This window comes from Condylostylus longicornis, unplaced genomic scaffold (genome assembly GCF_029603195.1).
Source record: "Condylostylus longicornis isolate FDR11 unplaced genomic scaffold, ASM2960319v2 ptg000022l, whole genome shotgun sequence".
NCBI classification, from domain to species: Eukaryota; Metazoa; Arthropoda; class Insecta; order Diptera; family Dolichopodidae; genus Condylostylus; species Condylostylus longicornis.
The window spans coordinates 1,272,061-1,297,789 of NW_026577991.1; the positions used below are offsets into that span (position 1 = coordinate 1,272,061).

General features: G+C 26.1%; 1 long non-coding RNA gene across 1 annotated transcript in view; it reads right to left on the reverse strand.

Annotated features, from left to right (window-relative positions):
• Positions 1–21,232, reverse strand: part of LOC129606916 (uncharacterized) — a 73,937-nt gene extending 52,705 nt beyond the window's left edge. Inside the window, exon 1 of the long non-coding RNA XR_008696782.1 lies at positions 20,708–21,232. This is a non-coding gene — a long non-coding RNA (uncharacterized LOC129606916). The remainder of the gene's footprint in view (positions 1–20,707) is intronic.
• Between the last annotated feature and the right edge of the window lie 4,497 nt (positions 21,233–25,729).

Below are 25,729 nucleotides of genomic sequence, written 5' to 3' on the forward strand. Positions count from 1 at the left end.
ACACAATGGTAACTGTACAAATATTACTTATACATAATTATATAAAATAATTATAAATACCTATGTATATGCAAATATTAAATAAGTATGTATGTGTGTATAAGCGTGTGTACATTAATTTGTTAATTTTGATTACCATGCTTGTACAGAAAAAAAAAACGCGCTTTACAGCGGGCGACCTTTTGCTTTCCTATACACTTTTCATTTATTTTACTTTTTTTTTTGTTTTTTTTTTTACTTATTTAATTTTGCTCGTTTCTTTATTTTTAAAATTAAACGAAAAAGTTAAACATAAATCATTAAATTATTATTTTATTTTTTAATTAAAATTTCTTAAGAAAAAAAAAGAGAATAACTGTAAAAAAAAATGTACATAATTTTTTTTCTCTCTCATTTAATATAAATAAATTTTTTTTTTCTTTTTTTACTGTTTTTAATTTTTTTTCTTTGTGTTTTTTTATCGCGATTCATTTTTTTTCTCCCTGTGTTCTTTTTCTTTTTTGTAGTCGTCTTTAATATTTTTCTTTTACTTTAGTTTCATTGTTGCTATTTTTTTTCAGTATAATAGCATTAAAGTACTACAGAAATAAATGAGACTATGATGAACTTGATTTTCCATTCATAAAGAGTACGAAATAATTAATAGTGAGACATAAACTATTACAAATCTTACTTCCACAAAATCTCTTTAGGATCCCTAAAACATCTGAAAATTTTCTGTCACTTTCTTAAGTCAATGATCCGCCAAGCAACTTATGTGCTCTCAAATTCGAATCTCTAAAATGTTCTTAATTGAGAATCGTAATGACTTTTTGAAGATCTCCCGTTAATCACATTAATTAAATCACTTTAAGTGATTTAATCTTAATAGGTAAAGTCTTTTGTACCCTACCTACCGGATATGTACAGGTGTTCATTCAATCTGCGGTTATTTTACAGCTATGCATTAAAAGGGTTGTGCCAAAGGGTTGTGATAAATTGTCATGAGACCTTAAGCAAATGTTAAACCCTGCTTCATAATTTTCTGAACGCCATTGATTTTTCGAACAAATAAATCTTTTTCGAGTCGAATATTTTAAGAAATTTTAAATTTTCCATTCATTTATGTTTATATAATTTAATAAATGCAATAAATACATACATATATACATACAAATATATATAGATATATATATATATGTACATAATAACAAAACTTAAATTAAGTTAAAAGAAAAGAAACGAAATCAATGTATTATTCACGATATATTTTATATGTATGTGTATGTGCAAATATGTATATAATTTTATGTAATAAATTATGTTATAAATATATTTTAAACAACATTTTTAATATAATATACATACATACTTACAATATAAAATACACAAATTTATTATGAAAAACATGTTCCTTCTTAAAAAAACTTTTTGGTCGGAGTACAAGAAAAACCAAAAAACAAAAAAAAAAATTTTTATTCTTATCAGCGAAAAAAAAAATTATTTATTTATATAATTTTATTTAAAAAAATATATATGTATATATATTTACATACTCCTATATATATATATATATATGTAATGTGCATTGTAAACATATAATATGCATGAATACATAAATATTATATTAAAATAAGAAATTACTTTTTATATTTTTTTTTGCAAAATTAATATTATAATGAAATTTGAAACTCCAATGAAAAGAAAATAGAAAAAAAATTTACAAATACATTTATATACAATACATATGTATAAGTATATTTTATTAGTATAATTTAGACAGAAATGTATAGTAAACATTTTACTTATTTGCGTTCTAAGACTGCTTTATTTTAATATATTGAAAACCCAGGTAGCAATGCAATATAAGAATTTTCAGTTAAGAGCCAGCAAGGCCCATGAATCAGCTCTGTCCCGACATTGTTTTTTTTTTTTTGTTGTTGCAGATCAAAATATCGATATCTAAACTTTAAAGTTGATTTTTTCGTTCAAGACCAGGGAAGTTGGTATATGACTGTGTGCATAATAAGTTTTTGTGACATATGTGAATACAGGAATCCAGGACGTTAGTCTTAACCCAGATTCTAAGTTTTTTTAATCAAAGAATGATATTTCATATTATCCGTTCATTGCTCATGTTATTGTCATTCATTTGTCATTATAAGTAAGTAAATGTGCTTCTTTAAGTTCTTAAATTTATCAACTGGGTATTATTTTCTTAAATTTAAATAAAATAAATTATGTATGTACATTATATTATATGGTGCACATATACTTATATATTATTTACTTTATTATAATATATAAAATGCATGTATATGTTTGAAGATTTTTTTTTATATTATATTTTTAATAAATTAAATTATTTTTATTTTTATATTTTTTTATTTTTATTTCTTTAATTTTCTCCAATTTTCAGCTCCTTTGTTGATATCATTAATTTTTTTTTTTTTTGTAAATGGGGAATATTCAGGAAATTTTAACAAACAACATTTATACACATTGTGTTTTTTTATAGAAATTTTCAAGAAAGTTTATTTATTTTCAATAAAATAAGTGTTTGTGCTTTAGACGAATCGAAGCAATGTGAGTTTTACAAAAAGTTTTCTTATTTATTTGAAAGGTTTGCGTTCTGCCATTCGATCGAGTATGGTCCTTAGTATCTATCGTGTGCTGACCGCAAGTGGAAGGCCCTATTTGAATGTGAAACTACAATAAGATTGTGACCAAAATACATAATTAGGAATTCGTAAGGGCAGGAAATCCCAAGAAGCGACCTGCCATCAAAATACATGGTGATGAAATCCCCTGATACACAATTATACACCGCAAACCATAACAGATATTTCTTGAAACCATCTGTCTAAATGGCGAATCTCTGAATCCATCGGTCTCTGCCAAATATTCAATCAACAAACCTTTGATATCCAGTCCATATTCTTCTAAAATTTTACTATTAGTATTAATGCTGATCTACAGAAAGCCGCCGTAGGAAGTCCGTGTTACTCAGAGAGGCCATATCATGAATAACCGGGTTGTTTACATACGCGACCAGTAATCGAACGTTCAAAGATGGCCTGACGGTCACGGGGTAGTAGCAGTAAACACTACATTTTTGCTAGTTGGAGTACGGGAAACCTGCCCCACTGGCAAAGTCAGCCGGCCAACCAATCAAGACTCTTAGTCAAATGTTAAAAAAAAGCTATAAAAAGTATAGATTCAAGTAAAAAAACATTCATGTCCTTAGAGCTATCCAGATGCATAATGTAAACGAAAATTTTTTACTTCAAACCACCCTCTATTTATATACCCATATCTTTTCCAAATTATTGCTTTCATTTTAAATTTTTTTTCCATTTATTTTTTTTCGCTTCTTATTTTCAGACTCAACACCCGCCGTTATACTTTTATTCAAGTTGAAAAAATTTTGTATTTTAATATTTTTTTTTTTTGAAAAAAAAAAAAAATAAAATAACCAAAAATACTGAATTAAATATTTTATATTTAAAATATATACGATATTATAATTTTTTTTTGGTAAATATATATATGTATATATATAAATAAAAATACATACGTTATACATTTACTTGTTTATAAGACTAAAGTATGTATTTTAAATTTTTTTATATAATATAGGTAATAATGTTTGTATATATTATTTGTACTCGTATACTATATGTAAATTTACCGTCAACAGAAAACCACATACTTAACTTTAGTTACGAGAAAAATCTATATGAGAAATACTGAAAATAAAATTATACAGAGAATTCAGAGAACGTCCTTAAATATTGTATGGGTGTCGGTATAGTCAACTGTTGTTATTATTGTGGAAAAACTTAAAAAATAAAAAAAAGATGGAAAAAATAAGAAATATTTTAAGTATACACTCATGTTTAATGTAAGTTTGCTTAAAAATTCAAGTATGAACACAATAATATATACATATATATACAAATATATATATATAAATGATTTAGTGTACTAAAATGTGTATATACGAAAACCATATAATATACGTTAGTAAGAAGATAATATTGTGTGGTTACTCACTGATAATATAATTATTATTAAATAATTAAATAGGCGGCAATGCAATGTAGCCTTTAACAAAGATCTATTTTACCATATTACGAGTATAAAAAGAAAGTGTAATATTCGCTATGGCAAGTTTATTAACCTTATCGTGTACTGTCTTATCAGATATTTAAAAATTTTTCAAGTACGCAAATGAAGGTAGAAATAACAACATTATATGTTGCATTTTGGCAGATTTAAGTCAAACTTGCTCTGAAACTAAATGCAATGTTCATATTATCCCCTTCTTCTCATTTCAGATCATACTATATCAGCTTATAGTATGATAAGAGGATCTGGGATGTTTTGCACAAATGGGTCCAAAACCGAAGAAGGAGTGGGCATGGGCGTGAACGGCGAAGGTATAAATATCACAAAGGTCCTTGGACACTATCCATCAATATTACAGGCTGAAATATATCCTCATCAATTGTGTGCTGGGAGTGTATCAGAAGAAATCTTAGGAGGGATAGCGTTCTTGGAGCCCTTCTTTTTGATGTTGTGATTTAAAAATGCTAAAGGAATGCGTTGATGCAATTGAAGCCCTGGCCAAGCATGACATTGTAAATTTCATGTGGGTGCCAGAACAATACAGCATAGGAGAAAATAAACAATCTGATGATCTTGTACGGAGAGAAGTGGCGACTTTTAATTTGGCCGGAACCATATTTTGGAGTGCCAAGGGCCGACTATTGACAGGTTTTTTTTCCCTACTGTTGTTCTAGGACCTTAGGCCCTTCTCAAGTCGACACACACAAATTTTTGTGATTTCCAACCCCACCTACATCAGCACTATATCAAGACCCTTGATAAATTGCAGGAGTCACCATTTCGATTCACACAATAAGTGCTCCACGGTTTCGTGTTCTTCTAGGCGTAGACAGCAGATCTCGTACTCTACCTTGTCCAATTCTTGCTATTTCTTGTAATTTGTCATAGTGAGTCAGTACACCCACATATAGCCTCAAATATGGACGACTAGTGTGGCCAGTATTTATCCCCCTTAAAGGGACCCTTTGTCAAAAAAAAAATCTTAAATTAAAAATTGTAACACTTATGTTGTACTGTTTTGAAAATTTACTTTTCTGTGAAATGTAATATCCTTACAACTAATTATCTTGTATACTCTTTTGATCACACAGGTTGATTCCTTGGTTTATTTGCAATGAAAGGATAGTAAGATTATATTTAGCACATAAAAATGACAATAATCAAATTTATTTTATTAAATTTGTTGAAAATAGACAGGAAAAATTAAATTTGCTCTTGTCTTCTTTTTGCTTTCTTATAGGTATCTTTCCTTTTGGATATTGATACAAGAAATAAGGATACGGAAAATAAAATTAAATTTAATAAATAAAGAGTACAAAAAATTTTATACAGCATTAAAACACAATTATAAGAAGAAAACATGCACTTCATTTCACCTCTTTATTATAGAAATACAAAAAAGTACATATTTCCTAGGGTGGATTGTAATTTTATTTATAGAAAAAAAATATAAAAGGATTTTGTAGAAAGGAAAAATATATTTTTTATAAAGTTTAATTAAATTCATTATGATCATTTAAATTAAGTTGAATTGAATTGAAAAACACTTAAAAATACTGTGGAAATAAGGACGATACGTATGAGAAAAATAAGTTATCACGACTTTGAAGTGAAGAGGGAGTTGTGCAGTCATGGAAGAAGAGCCTTATCATCAAACTACCAAAAAATAGCAACTTGACTCACTAAAATAATTGGATAATTGGACTATATACAAGGTTTTGGTAACAATTATCTTAAATCGTAAAAGAAAAAAATTAGAAGGCATAAAACTTAAAGGAGGAGTTGTGTAGATCAAGGGAACACACTTCGAATAATAGTCGAACAGTTAATAAAGTGAATAACACTACTATACATGCTTTTCATCGACCTCAAGAAGGTTTTCGACACAATTAAAGCCAAATAATATGAAAAGTACTACAATACGGGGTAACCCCCAGACAAAAAAATCCGCATGATTCGAGCGCTGTATGAAGAAGCCGAGTTCGCAGTAAAACAGAAGAAAACAAATCAGGACTTTATTTTAGCCTATTCCATATATCAAGGCTTCACTATAATCATATTTTATTTGTTTCAGGAAATATATAGAACATTTTCTTTCTACAAAATTTTTTTATTTTCTTATTCATAACTTTTTTAAATGCATTAAAAATGAATATATTTTTATTAAAATATTTAACTATTTAAAACTAAAGAATAATATTAAACGTGAATTTATTTTTAATTTATTCGAAACCCATATAAGTAACATTCCATTTGTGTGTACATATACAAGGTTGCGTACATGTAATTTTGTGTTTTACATAGCTGATATCCTTGCTACTTAATATAAAAGAATTACAAAATAGTAGATTTTTATACGTGTTATTACACAAAAAATAATTGAATGCAATATAAAATAAGAATAATATTACGGAAAGTGTAAAGGGGTAACGAAAGTAATATAAGTAAACAGTAAAGTAACTCATTTTTTATTAAAAAAATTCTATTAAAAATTTTATTCTTTCACCATGTTCTATAAAAAACTAAGTATTTTATTTTCTCTTTTTTTTTAATATATTGTATATAAAAGGTGAAAGTAAATATTGCAATGCAAATATAATATAACAAGGGTAGATGCGAAGGCGAGAAAACGGAACAATTTTAAAATTAGAGCACTAACTAAAAAATTTTTCTTATGCTTCTTTATATTTATAATTTTGGTACAGAGATGTTATTTTGTTAATAAATAAGAATATAGAAATTTATAACGCTTTCAAATAGATCTGAACAAGGTATGAGTAACTAATGTAAAAATCCCAGTAATATAAAAGCTAATTCGCGGATAGAATTGGTTCTAAAACGAAAAATATTTTAGCATTCAGCACTTACTAAAATTTACAAAATATTTTCAAAAATTTCTCACAATTTAAAACATTCTTAATATTCTTTATATGAATTTTACATTCTTAAATATGATCCTTTATTCATCAAAATATAAAATTGAATTCAAACTCTAACATATTTACCATTAAACTTTTCAGGCCTAGGTGCATTATCTTTAAGTATTTATTAGGGACATTATGCATCGCATAATATAAAAATAAATTAATAAAATACTCATCTCTCAAACATCATTTAATATTAATAACGCTAATAAAAACCGTGTACTTATGTATGCAATTACAATGCAACAAAGTTAACAATTAAATGTATTCGAAATATTCTACCCACCATTTTTACTATTCTTTCTTTTATTTTTCTACCAACCATCCCCATAGTGTTCCTCATTTATTTTCAACTCTTTCTATACGTCTACATTATCTTCCTCATGTTTTTTTTTAGTTACTCAACAAAACATCAAATTTATTTTAATATATAAAAATTTTAAGCAACCACGAGTACAAATGTAGGGAACTGAACAAGTTCTCGAATCGAACTATTATAATCGAATGGTTTCAGGTACTGGGTTCTGATCCTTCTATTTACAATTTTTCATAAGGGCAAATTTACAATTTTTATTTTTTATTTTTATTACATATTTTGCACTGTACGAAAGCCTCAGACTGATTTGAAGCAGAAGAAAATATCATGATAACTGATACAAGTTGAGCATTTGGAAGTGCATCCGTGCGGATCCTGCTGATGTTTATAAAGAATGTCGGGTGCTTTTGAATAGAGTAATGTGCTTTGGAGGGTCATCGATGGTAGACAGATTTTCGAGTATTAGCGAGAATCAACGCTCCTTCTCTTGATAATACTACTGCTAAAACTACTGTTCCTATCGCATATGGGCAAAAATTCAATATAGCATTTATCACGTGTCAATATTACACATACAAAAGCGAATCATTAGCATCATCTCGTAAATTTTTCAATTCCAATTTATTTAGAATACAATTTTTTTTCATATTCTATTATATTTTTGGACCGGCCAACATTAAATAAAGTTAAGAATGATGGTTAAAAGAACTCATACTTTTCCACTAAATTTATACTTGTATATGTTATGTATATGAAAATTTTATAAGCCTTTTATGAAACGAAGAACATTTTTGAACTAAAAAGTTGTTAACTATTACAAAAATTAATTGCATATGAATTTATTAGACTCCTTGAATGGGAATATATTAAAAATATATGAGGAAAAAAATGTAATACATTATACAGAAGAATAAAAAAACATGAACAGCTTTTATTGAAAAACATTAATAATTTATAGAACAAGGAACAAAAAATTTTGTATTAGTATTTAAAAACAAGCAGTGCCTATTTTTAATCAAGAGATAAAAATAAATATTATATAATTACACCCAGATATGGAAACAACACTAGATCTATAGAATTTATTCAACATAGTGGTGGAATATGAAACTATTTTAAAATTACATAAAAATTAAAAAAGTTTTTTTTTCTCTTTTTGTTAAGTTTTAGTAATTTTTTTTCAAAATACTTGTAGGTACGAGTACTAGTATTTTTTGATAACTTTCTTAAATTTGGAACAACAATTTTTTTGTTTTAATTTATATAAAATTTTTTATGTTTCTAGAGGTCATTCATAAATGAGAATGTTGTAAAGTTTAGTTGAACTCAAATAAGTGCATACTAACGAACTGAATGATTGACATTTATAGAAATATTCATAACAATCGGGGTCTCTTTTAAATTATAAGCTCAATATTTCAAGATTTGGATTATTTGGATTGGAAAAGGTGTACCAAAAAATTTTCCCATGGAGTACAATAAAAATTTTCGTTGTATAACTTTCATATGAAAATTTTCAAAAATATTTTGCAATTTGATCTATGTTGATTTCTTCTTCCCTACAATAAGATTAGTAACACAAAAATTACAAATTTGAAATTAAATTTTAAAAACAAATTAAATTAAAGCACCAATGTACGCACAAAAGCACAATTTTATTTATCCATGTGGATCTTATGTGCAATTATGAATAGAATATCTATAGAAATTAAATTTTTTTTTATTATATTTTTAAATTGAATTAAATAAATAAATTATATTGTGAATTTTATTGTTTTTGTACAAATAAATGTACCAATTTTCTATATAATAAAAAAAAATATTTCAGCTAATTACATAATTCCATCATAGTATCATACGTACTTATTTGTAATAAATATTATAAATTACAAAATTTCTATAATAAAATATTAATTATTTATTAAATTGATATTTATTGTATATAGCAATCAGTGGCGACGACTAGACTGCATTTATAGTACATTGTTTTTGTATAAATATGTAGGTAATTTATATTTAATATAATTATAAAATAAATTGAATCAAATTTGAAATTTATTATAATTTTTTATGTATTATACGCGTACATATGTATATTTATCAATATATGTGAATTTAACTTGCAAGAGCATTTAAATAATTACAAAAAATTAGGTTTTTGCAATTTAATTTTAGTCTAATGGTGTATAAAATTATATCAAAGTATATTTATGTACTTATATACATATGAATAATGAAATGTGGAAGCAAATAAATATTTGGAAATTTATGTTGTGACAAAGAGATGGAGACAAAAATAATCATGTGTATCACAATTTCAATAATACGAAAAATACGTTTGTGATTTGTTTTTACACATTGATTTTTTTCAGTGCGTTTGAGAAACACAGCAAAATCATTCCAACTTTCAATTAATACCTAAAATGATAAAGACGAATTGTCAAAAATTGCAGAATTGTCAAAATCAATACAAAAATAGGGTAACCCTGCATATAAATTTGTAGTGCAAACTCATATTTTCTAATTATGCAACCATAAATATAGAAGTTATCACGATGCAGCTTAATGCAATCAATACCCTGCAATGCATATGTCATTTTAAAATATTCACTCTCACTTTCTTTATTTTCTTCTTCTTAAGAATCTATTACTACAATTCATTGTCTTATTTTCTCTTGCACATTCATTCATAAAATAAAGTTTATTTTTGTTTCAAAGAAGAAATTCACAATTATTTTACATACAAATAATAGCATATGCAATCATACATATGTGTTTTATGTAGATATTTAATGAAATATATTTTTATATTCTTAAAAACAATGTACTCGCTAACGTGTAAAAAAAAAACAACAATCATCGCCAACAATCAAATGTCACCTATTCTAGTTGAAGCGCCACTATAAAAAAAAAATTTTTCATTTCATTTTGTATCTCTCTTTTTTTTAAATCTACTAATGTATGTATGTACATATGTATGTATATTTTATCAGCACGCGTTTAAAATTACAACTATTTGTACATCATATTGTAAAAAATCTGATGTGATCAGCACATAACCGACCGCATTGTGTATTGTCTAGTTAAGTGAAAGGGTTACAGAATATTATAAAAATGTCTTTTAAATACTTCTTTCCAATTTTTAAGACATTAGTAAACTTATAGTTAACATACTCGTATCTAGGAAAATGTAAATTTGGCTCTTAGTAGAGTTTCGCTTTGTGCCACCCGAATTCCCTGAAATGCTCGCCAGTTAGTTTCGGTAACAACCAGAACTGAAATATCAAATTTCAAGAAATTCCATCGATTCGTTCCGTAGATATGGTGAAAAATGTAAAATCGGCCCGCAAATCAGTTCTCGAGCCCTGATCTTTCCAAAAAATTTGTTTTAATACGAGGAATTCAAATATTAAATTTCAATGAAATCGGTTGATTATTTCTCTTTATATACGCAAAAATGTATATTTGGCCCGTAGTAAACGTCCAGTTGCTGATGCCTGATTTCTTCCAAAAGTTAGGAATTTTTGCGGATGGTCGAGAAAAGCTTATATATGAAATTTCAAGTAAATCGGTTGAATACTTTCTTCAAAATGTTCAAAATTCTTAAACAGGCCCGCTAAAAAGTGCAGTTCCCGAGGCCTGATATATCCCAAAAGTTGATCAATCCGTGCCATGGTGGAAATAAACTTACATATAAAATTTCATCAAAATCGGCTCAGCAGAACTTGAGATACACCGACAGACCGACAGACCGAGGGACCGACAGGTTGCTAAAAATAGTTTACTTACACTTCCCTACTATGGAGAAGTGCATTCCCACCGAAAACTCGATATGCAAAATTTGTTGCCATCACATAACCTACCTATTGTTTACACAATACGGTCGGTAATAAAATATAAGAATAACCAAACAGATATTCCAAATGTTTCTATTTAATTCATCTTGTATGCAAGTATGTTCATCGTATTATTTTATAAGAACTATAAGTTATGATGTTATGAATGTGATTGCAATATTTATCACGTATACGTAAACTACATGTACATATTAGATAAATAAACAGAATTCATTTTGGTTGCGTATAAACAATTTAACAAATTTTCAAGTTCATTTTCACAATTTGTGCGAATTTCAAATTTCTTTTTTTTTGTATTTTTAGTTTTCCTTAGTTCTACATTATTCTATCCAACTGCACTTACTCAATACTGTATATATATGATAGAATACAAATACAAGATGTTAAGTGTTTGAAATTATGAGCCTCATAGCCTCATAGTATTTTAAGAAATTCATTCACATATTAATAAGATATTTCATTCTTATAAATGATTATGTGTGCAAATATAATTTTAAAAAACTATTATGCATTTAATAAATTATCGAAGATATATTATTTTAATTAAAATTTACATTAATGAATTGTCGAAAATTTTGTATGTCAAGTAAAGTGTCCAGTAACTTAAAGGCCTAGCACAACACAATGGTTATATTCCAGACAAATGACTATCCCTTCTTTTCTGCTCAACCTAATTAAGTCTACTTGAATATCTTGAATTTTTTTATTTTAATTTCCAAGCTTCAATATGAATTTCTCGTGTGAAATTAGCTCAAATTTTCATAAAATTCATTTGAGAGAACAATTTTAAAATTTCACTAAAATTAATAATCGTAAAAGGTCTTTCACTTTACAATGCAATAGCAATTTTACTTCAATCAATAAGAAAAAATCTTATATATTATAGCAAAATATTTCCAATTTAAGCGATTTTGTAAATTTTTTTCGTTGCTTGTTTTGTTATAGAAAAACTTTTCCTCTCTCCTCATATTTTTCAAATAACGCGTTCGTTTCATTTAACTTCATTTTTTTTTTGTTCATTTCTTCTTTTAGATTTATTATTTTTATAAATTGGTATAATAAAATGTGTGTTTCTTTCAATTTTGTTTAATTATTTTTATTTAAAATTCCCTTTTATGCACATTTTATATTATTTTTAAAAATTATTTCCATTTTAGCTTTTAACAGTTTGCCAGCCAAACAGCCGTACAAAAAAAAAAAAAACAAAATTGTATGTATAGAAATTTTAAATTAGAAAATATAAAAAGAAAAAAAAAGAACAGAAAACAAATGTAAGAAAACAAAATTATGAAAGGAAAATTCACATACGATTTCCACGGTATACAGAGAGGGATTTAACAAATTTTTAAGCCCTAGTCTCACATTCAAATTAAGATATTAAAAAATAAATTATTATAAAATTGTGTTCGAATTTGATTTGAATTAAATAATAAAAACGGAGTCTTCCTATTTTAAATTAGGATCTTTCTATCTTGTGCTTCGAAGCCTTCTATTACGGAAAAACTCTTCAAGCCATATAAATTATTGGTTTTAAATATTGATTTTTCATGTAGATTTGTTCTTTAAGTGCCGGTAGCTTTTCGGGTGAGTTTTCACAATTCGACGGTTTCAATAATTTATCGGTATTGTTTTTGTTTAAATAGAACGGCTCAATATTACATTTGAACGATTGATTACTCGTTCATTGGAAACATTCAAAGAGGAGTTTGGTTTTCGTTAAATTTTTCAAACGTCTTTTTTTTACCAACCCGCAAGGCATGTACTTACATATTAAAATGAATTCAACAACAGTTTTTTTTACATATTCGTTTGTTGATTGTTATTGTCATGTTATTTTATTATTTGCTATATCAAAACATACATATTATAAAGACTATATACGAAGGCATATACGTGTGTTTATGATTGCTTTTAATGTTTTCTGTTTATTAGTTTGGCGGATGTTATTTCCTACATGAGTTTATTTTTATATTACAATTTTTTTTTGCACTATTTTTACTATTATTATTTTACTATATTTGAAATATAAAAAGTCAACCTAATTTTTTACAATAATAATAATAAAACAAAAAGAAAGAAAAAGAAAAATATATAAGTAAAAGCGACAAAATAATAATAGAAAAGAATTAAATAAAAGTGTTTTTATTTTTAAATTTTTTGATTATTAAAAAAATATTAATAGAAAACATGGAAAATATAAAATGTACATTCGTAATTATTACACAAAGAAATTTATTTTGTACAAAAATTTTAATATAGTTTGTGTAAGAAGATTATTATGTAACACAAATATTGACATTATTATAAATCGGATGCATATTTAAATGAAGTATAGAAATTGCAATAATGTAAAAAATTAATTCACATAATCATAAAAATAAACACACTTTACAGTGATTTCAACTTTTGTTAAATTTGGTGGGTAGCTTCCCATAAAATTAAGAAATAGAGAAATGGGAGGGTGGAATTTCTTCCTCTCATTACGCATATTGACTGACTACAATCTAAGTTTTTATAGTATACGCTATGGATATGCATGCGAGTCTGTGCAATCGTTCCAGGTTCATTCTAGCTGTTCCTAGTCCAATCACAACCTCCTCACGTCTTGAATAAAAGGTGCTTACAATCAAAAAGCACTCCTATGTATTTGATTTCCAGTTTCTTCTCTTCAAATGAATTGTGTGAATAAGTTCTAGTCTCCTTCTCCAGTGAAGGGTGTCAGGGTTCTCTTACTCGAGTGAAGTCTGTTATCTGGAAAGCCAAAGCTAGTCTGGTTCATTCGTTTAACTCCTTAGATTATGTCACAAAGAGTCTACTAGGGTGTCTCTCCCATTGCAATCTCTGCCATGCGTGTAGATAACATGTTGGACATCCCATAGAAAGATCGGTTCGTCCACATCGTCATTCTCTAAGAACATCGCAATCACCTCATGCCAAACGGTTTTCCAAAACTCACATTGAGTCACCCAATTTTGTTCTATTATTCTTTCAATTGTGTTAGTAAGACGGAATACTGAATCTCGCTCCGAACACTGAGTATCGCTAAGTGGTCTCTTTACAAGTCCGGATATTACTGCCTTATCCATTGTTTTCAATAAAACCTATGTAAGACTAATCCGTCTGAATGACTTGAGCGCCATGTCTCTCCTGCCCACCTCAAGATAGACCCGATAGCTGCCGAGATTTCTCTAGGTTTTCTTTAATTAAAAATTCTAACAAAGACTTTTCAATGTTAGTTTTGCTGCTTCCCCATGTCTTATAATTTGTGCTTACAACACATCCGCTGATAGGTGGCCCCCTCTTTTTATTGAACTGAAATACGCTAGGATGCCCACGAAGTACGTCGATGGAACCAGTAATTTTTTTCAGTTCTCCTGTACCACGCTGTTTCTTTATTAATAATATCGTGTAAAAGTAATTAAAATTTATAATTTATGACATTTAAAGTAATAATTATATTTGATATTACAATATAATTACAAAGTATAATAAAATTATTATTAAAAATTAATTTAAATAATAAATTTATTCATTATAAATATTATAATAATGCTGCAATAAAATAAGTAATAATATTGAAATAATAATAAATTAATTATGTTTTTTTTTTAAATTATTATTCTGAAGGTTACTCAAGTTTATTTAGAAATAAATAGATATTTTTGTAGATCCAATATTAATAAGTGATTATATGATTAGCTGCCTGTTATTAATATATAAAATATGGTACCATGAAAAAAATTAAAATATGACGGAAATGAAAATAATTATAATTAACCCTATGTTAAAGGGCATTTCCATTATTTATGCGAACCATTAACCTATATCATAAATTTATTTTTTTATTATATGTAGTTGAAAAACAATAACAACTTTTAATGATTTGCATATCTTATAATAAATACAAAAATTTTAAATTAATTAAAATGATTTAAATATAAATTATGTATCTACAGTATTTAGAAAAGATAATAGAAAAGCAGTGATATTAGAAATTAAGTTATATATAATCAAAATTTTGGATTTTACAATGTTTTTAGTGGGAAGACTAGCAGTATAGTAGAAGCAGTATGAGAGGCAGCCTCACCTGTCAACCCACGCGAAGCTCGTGCACTAGACTAATAAGAAGGCCGATCACCAACTCGCAAATTAACAACCCACAACCCCCATGTTTTACAATTCCATCTATCTGATCCAACCAACCTCCATAGCGAATCTCAAAAGCCGCGCAAAAGACTCCCCCGACAGATCCCCCAGGTCATTATAAAAGAAAGCTACCAGGATACGCTTCCTCTTCCACATCAGTGACGGACAGGCACAAAACACATATTCCACATCTTCCATCTCCGCGATATCCTGACATCCACGACATACATTCGTCGTAGCGACCTTAAGCCACTTGACGATTTTCCCTGAGAGGCAATGTTCGTCAGTGAATATTGTTGTATGAAAGTGAAACTCGCGAATCAGACCAATATTAGTAGTATTCAGGTATTCATAAATAAATGCCTCAAAAGAATAAGTGATCTTCGGGTCAAGAAGAATCTCCAATATGGAACTGTAGGAACTGGCAAGTTAAAAACCCGTAATGACGCAAATAAGAAAGAAAAGGCGACACTTGCGGCATACGCTAAGGAGATCACACGCTGCAATATCATGCAACATTAGGCAATAGAGTGAAACTCACAAGAAAAACGTACGGCAGGAAGACAGAAAATGGTTTGACGTAGAACAATAAAGAAAGAAATTATACCAAAAGCTACAAGACATGGGTATAGACAAGACAAAAGAATGCCAGAGGTTAAGTTGAAGCTTTATGCTTTACGAGGTTTGCGCACTTAACAATGTGTATTGAAATTATACCGTTCACCCTTCTCTTTTTAATAAATTTTCGCTACTTTAAAAATTTTCCCACATTAAAATTAATAACTTTTTTAAATTGATATACATCCATATTAAAATGTTAAAAGAATAAAAGGGTTAAAGTTTAAATTAAAAATAAAAATTTGCAATTAAAATCAATTGATATATTTTTACATTTTCTCTAACGCGTTCCACTATAACATTGAATAATAAAAGCATAACTATACGAGTATATTGTATATATTGTATACAGAATACAGATGCGTGTGTATGTTCAAATGAAAAGTTCCATAATGGAAAAAAATTGCTTACTTATGTTTTATTTAATAAAATGCTGCAATTAAAATAATAAAATATATAGAAAAAAAAATTTAATTTTTCAAGCGAAAAACACAAAAACTGAAAAAAAAAACTTTTATAGAAATTGCATTTTATTTTCATTTCCTTTTGCACAATTTATAGTGACAGCTGAGAACTTTGTATTACAATGTTGTATCTTGTATAGAGTATAGTTTTTCAGAACTCCAACGAGCTAGAAATTATAATATTTAATTTTATTTTATTATTTTTGCTTTTTTTTCAATTTTCAATTAATTTTTCTATATCTTTTTTTTTTCTTTCTTATATTATAAATTATTTTCAAAAGTAATAAAAATAATATAAAAATGAATTAAATATAAAATTCATTTTTTTTCTCTTTTTGGTTTTTCTTATTTAATGTTATTTGCCTCTCGCTATAGGAATAATTTATAGTTTTTTTTGTGTTTTTCTTTTTGTTTTTGTAAACAAAGTTGCATTGTATATTTTATTAATTTTATTATTAGAGTAATATAAAATTTACTATATTACGAGGTTGCATTACGAGTAGCATAATATATACATAAGTATGTACGTAATATAAATATGTACACATATAATATATTTATAGGAACTAGATATGAAAACCTGACAAAATTATTTATTTGAATATAAAATTAAATGTTATAATTTATGCTATTATTATGTATAAATTTGATATACGATTGAACTCGTTAAATACATTCACCGTATATTTATTTGAGTATATATGTTGAAAACATGTATTAAGTATGTTCGAATATATTATTTGATATATATTCATATGTTAAAATACTTGTTAGTATTACTTACTTGATGAACACAGGAATTTTCTAAATAAATTTTAAATAAGCATAAATCTACCTGAACAAGAAGAAAGTAAAAGCATGTTGTGTTAGCTATTGAGCTTGCTTAACAATTTTTCGGATTTTCTGCAGAGAAGTTCAGAGTATGAGCTTACTAATATAATATAGTGCAGAAATTCAATATCATATCTCATATGACCAACAGTAAATAACTCAAAAAATAATTATAAGCTGCCAGTATTAGCAAATGGAATCCATTTTTCCGATATATACAGAATAAAACTATACGTACAAGAGATATAAACGCAGAATGAAATTATTCGTCTTAAACAAAAGTATTTAAACTCTTATAACAAAAAACCGTTCGAATTCGGACAAAAGAATCAGTTCGAATTCTTTTGTCCGAACGGAAAGAAAGAAAAATAAAGTTCAAATTTGTTAAGAACTTCTAAATTGTATTGGAAGTACAGAAATAATTCTAGTATACCAAGAAGTAAAACGAATATCAAAATAAGATTAACGAAAATCTAAAATAAATACATACATACAAAATGTTTACAAAAACGTGACATGTTTTTTATCCTTTTCGATGAAAAAATTAAGAAATATTATTATGATGTCATTCAACCCAATAACAAGCAAATAAAACCGAATTCGCTCTTTTATTGTTCACTTTGAAAAGTGAAAACAATGTAAATAATAATGTGATAAATGTTTTCTTTTTAGTACGAGTGTAATAAATGTGCAAGAAAATGTGGAATATACAAATGGATATTTGTAGGTGCATGAACATATATTGGTAGCGGGTATTATACGAGTACTAGACTTATAAATAAATCTGAAGAAAAGAGAAATTAAATAAAATTTTTTTTTGTTTTTAAGTTGCCAAAAGGCACCATCTGCTTCACACATGCCACCGTTTAATGATGTTGTCTACTTGTTTTTTTTTGTTTAATTTTTTGTTTACGTTTGGTTTTTTGCCGAATTTCACATTTTTCATTTATCGTTTTAATTCTCCCTCAATTTAACTGTTGCCATTTTTATTGAAATTTTTTTTAAAGAAAAATTTGAATTCTATTATATTTGATGGAGGGACAATTATTCTTGAACTGTGTAGATTTATGTAGATGTATTTGATTATAAAAAGGAATAGGTTTGTAATTAAAGAGAAGTTTATAAAAGCACGAAAAGGATGTCTTTTTAAGAGATGGTAATATAGTGAAGAAAACTATAGAAAAGCTAAAATAAAGTAGCTACTAATAGCACAAAGTGTTGTAAGAAGTTTAATGGCTGAAATATAAAAATATTCATATGAAGTCCAGTTAAATAAAATTGTGTCAATAAATGAATTTTATTCAATAATACAGAAATACGACCTCCATCCTCCATAACCATCCCCCAAATCTTGTACTTTTTTAATAGAACACTTGCGAAGATTAATTATACAAAATAATGGTAGGGTAGTGTAGAGAATCGAAATAGACCGTCACACTTCTACTGAATATTTACTCTTTAAGCGACTTCTTATATGGATACCATCTTTTAAATTAGTATACGTTTTGCGAAATGGATTGTGAACAGTTAATTTGGCAATTTCATCAGAGTAGTGACTATTGCAGGAATTATTTCACAATATCATAGAATAATTTAAAACAACAAACAAATGAATCTTATAAACTCACTTTAAAGTTTGGTAGCCATAATAATATATTAAATGTAACATTGCAGTTTTTTAAAGAAGAAACGGGGGCTTTAAAGAATGGAAGTCAAAAACTGCTTTTTTTTGTTTTCCAATATTTCGCTTTCATTTTTACTTTTTTCTCTTCAAATATTTTTCAAACTTTATGGTTCCTGACTTCTAAGAAAAAAATTGTTTTTCTTTTCTTGTATTCTTCCATTTTTTAATTTTCCAAGCAATTTCTTTTCGGTATCCTTCTATAAAAGGATACAAGAACTTGTTTTATATTTTACTTTACTTCCCTTTTTTCATGTCCCATTTTGTATTTTTTCTTATTATTATTTTTTGCTCCATATATTTGTAAAGTATATGATTATTTTACTCTAGGTTTGGATAAAGCAATTTCTGGTAGAGTTTGTAAAGCAGAAGAAAATTTTCTCCATTTTTATTTTATTTTTATTTTCAATTTTTTCTTCAAGTTTTCTTTTGTAATTTTTTTTGGTCGATTCTATTTTTAAAATTTTTTTTCTCATTTTTCTTTTTAGGGTTTTTTCCGGAAAATCTTCCTTTATTTTTGTTGTATATTGTATCATTATATTAAGTTGAAATATTCTGCCAGACTCAAAAAAATATAACCAAATATAATATACATTATATAGTTGTACATAGTATGTATGTAGAAATGTAAGTATGAGGAATGTTGTATACATAAATTATATTTGAAACAGCTGGTCTGTAAGGATTTAAATTTCTTCAAGGATATAAAAAATAAAATAAACTTACAATGAATATATAAGAAAACAAAAAATACTTATATATTATAGGTACGTAATAAGCTTTATGTATGTATGTATGAGAGACAAGGATGTATAGAAGTTTATTTGGAAAAAGACAAATTCAAGAAGTAATATAAATAATATAAATAATATATTTATATATATACAATTATAGTAGATTTTATTTCAAGGTTTCGTAAAAGAATCCTTGAAAAATCATACTATTTTCACAATGTATATTGATATTCATCAGACGAATTTGATGTAACTACACAGATTTTATATATAAGTGTATATATATTATATCTTCTATACAAAATATATATATAAATATATGATATATGCATATGTTTATATTACGTATATAAAGTAATAAATTTAAATTCAAAAGAGTAAAAATATATTTAGGTTAAAATTTTATGGGTTTTATCAATGAAAGAAGAAAATACTTTTTCAAGTATAAATATCTTTGATTTTCTTCTAAATTGTAAGTTTGTGAATCATAATGTCTTGTTCTTTGATTTGCATATACAGAATATATGTATGTAGATGTATGAAATGGAAGAAGAATATTTGCAGTATTGTGTATACTTTTATTCTCAAGATTCATAATAATCGTATCCTTTATCTATATAATTTTATGTATCCTTTCTATATAATATATTTATTATTACAATTGTTTTGGACCCTTTTAAACTTTAAATGGATAAGAATTTTATGTGTATATAGGTATACTCACAAAAATATGTAAATATATATTTTTGTAACTTATTTGCTTATAAATTATTTTTATTATTAGTTTTACAAGGTTGTTGAACGTTCTATTAAGAAAGAATGTAAATAATAGGTAAAGACATATGTATATGGGTGTTAACATAAATATAAGGCATGAGATTTGTAAATAAACAGCTGATTTAATGTTAAAGTTAGAATGCTATTTCCTTACTAATATATTTAAAAAAATACTATTTAAAATTTAAATGTATATGTGTATTTGCTAATAAAATTTCTTATTTAAATGTATTGTAAAAAGTAACTTACCAAAAATTATTGAAGAGTATTTTTGGAACCGCTTTTGAAATATGTAATTGAAAGTTTACAAATTTTCTCAAAGTTTTGGAAACATAATTCCTTTTCTCTATACTATTTTTATATATTCGATTCTTATACTTTGTGATGCTTCCTTATGAACGACATGCAAATTTGGCTAACATTTTTCTTGCTCTAACAGTTAGCAACATCTTCTGGAAACCAGACTGTCAACAAGTTTCAAACCTCAAAATAACATATTCAATATTCATCATACTCAAATGGAAGTCATCCATATCAGCCATGATCCACGTCAGTCATATGATTTGTAATTGTTATACACATTTCATTTTAGTATATGTTTCTCAATAAACAGCAGTATTTCGCTTTCTTTTGCTGTTTTACAGTACTCTTAATTACTTGATTATAATAAATTTACTTTTTATTCCGCTGTAACTCAATTTAATATTGTTAAATGACAGCCAAATGACAATTTATTCCATTATTCTTATATTATAAATATTAAAAATAATTTAATTGTTTGACATTTTAAAAATTATAAAAATTATTTAAAATTTTAAATTTTAACTTACATAGTTCGAATAAAATTTTTGAAGAAATTTGCTTTAATATTATATTAAAATTATCATTATTTATCAGTATATTTTAATTAAATAAAATGCAATATTATTATATGAATAAAATTATTATGAATGTGAAATGATTTTAATAATAATTATTGTTTTTCATTAAATTTTTATAATTGTTATACATTTATTATAATTTCTCTGGCTTGATAATGGAAATTTTTGCATTAGATATACTGGATATACAATCATTATTAATTAGTAAATAATTATTATAGTAATTATTATTATTAATTAGTTGTTAAACATAATAATACATTTAATAATTATTCATGTTGCTATCTTTTGTTATATTATTTGAATTAATAATTTGATTTCTTTAAGGTTAGAAATTTATAAAAACCTTGTCATAATGTTTTGTAATACTATAAGGTCCACTCATATATTAAATTAAATATTGCTTACATTAAATTAACTTAAATTTCGTTCAACATAGTTATTCTTTATTTATTATTAAAAATTTTTTTATGTATACGTTCACACATTTAATTACATTTTTTTAAAAATCTTATAAATTACGTGAATCACTCACTATGTGTAGTACAAAAAGTTTATGTTATATAAAAAAAAATAATAAAAAAAACACTCCTATCCGCAAACGAATTATTCAAAGACTGATTTTTTTTTTATTTTCATTTCAAAATTCATTTCTGTTTTTACAAGTTGAGTTTTTCTTGTTTTTCTTTTATATATATATTGGGAATTTTTTGCTTTATAAATAAATTCCCATTATTTAATTTTACAATTTTTCTCCTTAACTTTAATGCATAATGGAGGAAGTTTCAAAATGAGACAATTTTTTTCTTTGATATCTTTGACTCGTCTCTTAAATTTTGCGGCATTAACGGTATTGTAACGACTTTTATATTTGAAAGGCTTTACATTAGTGCTTTAAAAACAATTATTTAAAGTTGAGTTAGGACAAAGAATATATTTAATTAATGGTGCAATAAATATTCAAATAAATGTTAATAATATTCATTTTAATGCTTATATAAAAATTTCTGAAAACAATTTGGAGAATTTCTTGAACAACAACAGTAAAAATGAAATGATATATTTAAGAGAAAGGTAATTTTCTCTTGAATTTTTCCTATTAAAAATTCTCTTCTCTTGTTTATTATAAATTTCAAACTTTTCTAAACTAGTAAATTGAAAACTCTTATGAATAGGGTAATTTTCTCTCTTTTAAAATATTTTATTTGTTTTCTTTAAATTATTTCTCTATTTATCTACTTTGTTTTGATTCCTTTTTTATACAACACATGCATATTATGTTCATTATTATTATTTTTTTGTATAGCGTGACTAAAAAGTATAGCATCTCTTACAATACTAGATGAGATTTTCAAATAATTTTTATTTCAATAATTATAATTTATAATATTTTATTGCATCTTACATATTTCAATTTGTATCTGTATAGCTACATGGGAACATATTAGTGCTTTTAATGTTTTTACTTTTATATCTACTCTAATGGTGAATGGTGGTGTTCAGTACCTTGAGTGAGCGAACTAATATTATGAGAATTTTATGACCAAAATCAAAGGAAAATTTCTCTGAGAATTACTTTCTATAAAATCAAGAGATATTTTAGATGAATACACATTGAAACTATGAAATTCCCTATACAAATTATTTCAAGATGAAATATGTAAGTTGGTTTAAGTTCCTCTAAGTTTTTATTTTAATACAAAATATGCATATACGTTTTTAATGAAGTCATGTTAAATTTTTAAATTTTATAGGTATTTATATTTTTTTTTTAATTTTGAGTTTCAAAAACATTTAACAAACAAATTAACGTGTAATACAAGATCTATTTTAGCGAAAAGTTTTATACATCTTACTTCGCCATGTTATGGTATTTTTTATTCACGTTATGCAGTTGTGGGTTTCATTTCAGTGCCTGCCTGGGTTTGCCTGCCTTCCAAAACATATATCCGATCCATGTTTCAAAAAATTAATTATGCTTATTCCCGGTAGGTCCAGACGAGTTTCATTCAGGATGGACGGCTTCCTACTCTGTGCCTGATCCCAGAGAGACGGCAGTAACAAAACCTGGCTATTGCTAATAACCATATAATATTACATAAGACAATATGAAATATCCAATATTAAAATATAAATACAATAGGATATCTAACAAAGCGTTGACAGAGTCCGTGAACCTCGGTGAGTGTTTAGTTGAATGAATGTTTAAGTCGCCAATGACAAAAGAAGGAACACTTAGCAAAATAATTGAACTCGGTTGGCAAGAGCTCAAGGAACCTTCCCCTATGGGGGGAAACCGTAAAAGATTATCTTAAAACTAATCGTAAAGTGTTCAAAAGGAAATCGTAAGAGGTCCGATATTAAAAGTAAAACCGTAAAAGGTTATAAAAAGAGAAAGTTTGAAGAAGACAACAAAAGTAGAACTTCTGAAGGTAATGCAAAAAGCCTGTTACATAGTGAAAGTAAACCAATGGTCGATTCGTGTAAAAACAGTTTGGAAAACTTGTGTAAAGAACTAGGAGACAACGTCTGCAAACTCAAGGCAGAAAATTTAAGATTATTAAGTCAACAGAATATGGCTCCGACGATAACAAAATGATTGTTGTGGTGTACGCATAAAATGAGGAAGAATTGGCCAGAGAAAGCGATTGGATTCTTAAAACCAAAAGAAACTCAAAGAAAAAAAAGTCGAATTGGCCTCAATTGGCTAGATACAACAAAGTATAGATATGTATATAACCAAATAATAATTTTTTTTTTGGACATATGATAAACTACGGCGTTATACGAAGCAAACACTTATCAAGCAGATACAAACTTTCCAAAACGAAATGTTCATAATATGGGAGGTGGTATTCAATAGAATTAATCCACGCAATATTGACATTTCTAGAAATTCGAAAGAGATATATACGGTACGTTTAGAGCAGCATGTAAATATTGGGACAGTTAAGACACGAAAATTAAAATGAACGATATCTTTCAATTTAGCCTATATTGTTAATGCGGCACTTCTCTGACTTCCTCCTGGATCATAGACACAAAAACATGATAGAGCAAAACTAATGGTAAGTCAGTTTGACTGATTTTAGGAGGTTATTACCATAGATCAGGTAAGATAGTTTGGGTAAATTTCCCCATTATTGACGGATTTGACGGCGATTTGAGGCCGTTTATGTTTTTCTGTCCATGATTTTATATCTATGTATATAGAAAAAAAAATTGTATTTTGCTTTGATATTTTGCCAGTTGATTTACTATGAACAGTAGGCCTATGCTTAATACATTGATTTATTCTATGTATGGCCTTTTCTTTCTAAATTCTGATTGGTCTTATCTGCCATTTAAAATTTAATTGAATTTTCAATTTCAATTAGATATGGCTATTTCTATTAGATATATTGTGAGTTCATATGTTTTCATATTAGAAAATAAATACGTTTCTTATACTTACATATTGTTATATGTAGTCAAGCTTTTATAATATAACCCTACACCTACATTAATTTTTATTAATTTTTTTTAACAATATTCTTATTTGATTATATTTTTCGACCAATACCTAATTTATATTAAAAATTGAATTGTACATACACTATATTCCTCCATATAATTCAATTACATATCATAGAACTCCATATAAATTACAACATACAAGTGAGTACCTGTAAAAAAAAGATTTTTTTTCTTTACTTTTTAAATATACATAATATAAACACATAGTGTTCTCATATTGAAAATACAATACAGTCTTCCCATTTTTTTTATAATAAAATAATATATTAATATATAATATTCCTATTTACGTAGTTATATATATTATATACAGGATATATAAGTATATTTTAATATAGTATACATTTATATTTATAAAAATAATATATGTATATTTATAATAAATTCCTTTCATCTTCCAATCATATCATTGCTTTTTAAATACATAAAATAATTTTATATAATAAAAATATAAAAATAAAAACAAAAAAATATATATATCTATATAAATAATATAAGCATTATAATATGTATAAAAATTATCTAGACATACAAATTATATTCTTATATACATATGTATGTATATAATTATTTTATATAAATATATTTATATAATATTTATATACATACAAGCATATATTGTATTAAATTTATTTTAAAAGTTTTGTACTGCACTAACATACATATGTATATTGATATTCACATTTAAGCGTTATACATATAGGTATACAGATACAGAATTGACATATCTGCATATTATATATAAAAAATAATACATATATATATATATATATATATATATGTATATTATTATTATTAATAATATATGCTATAAAAACCGTTTCCCAAAACAATTTTTCTACGGGTTGGCACAAAAAAAAAACTATTATAATAA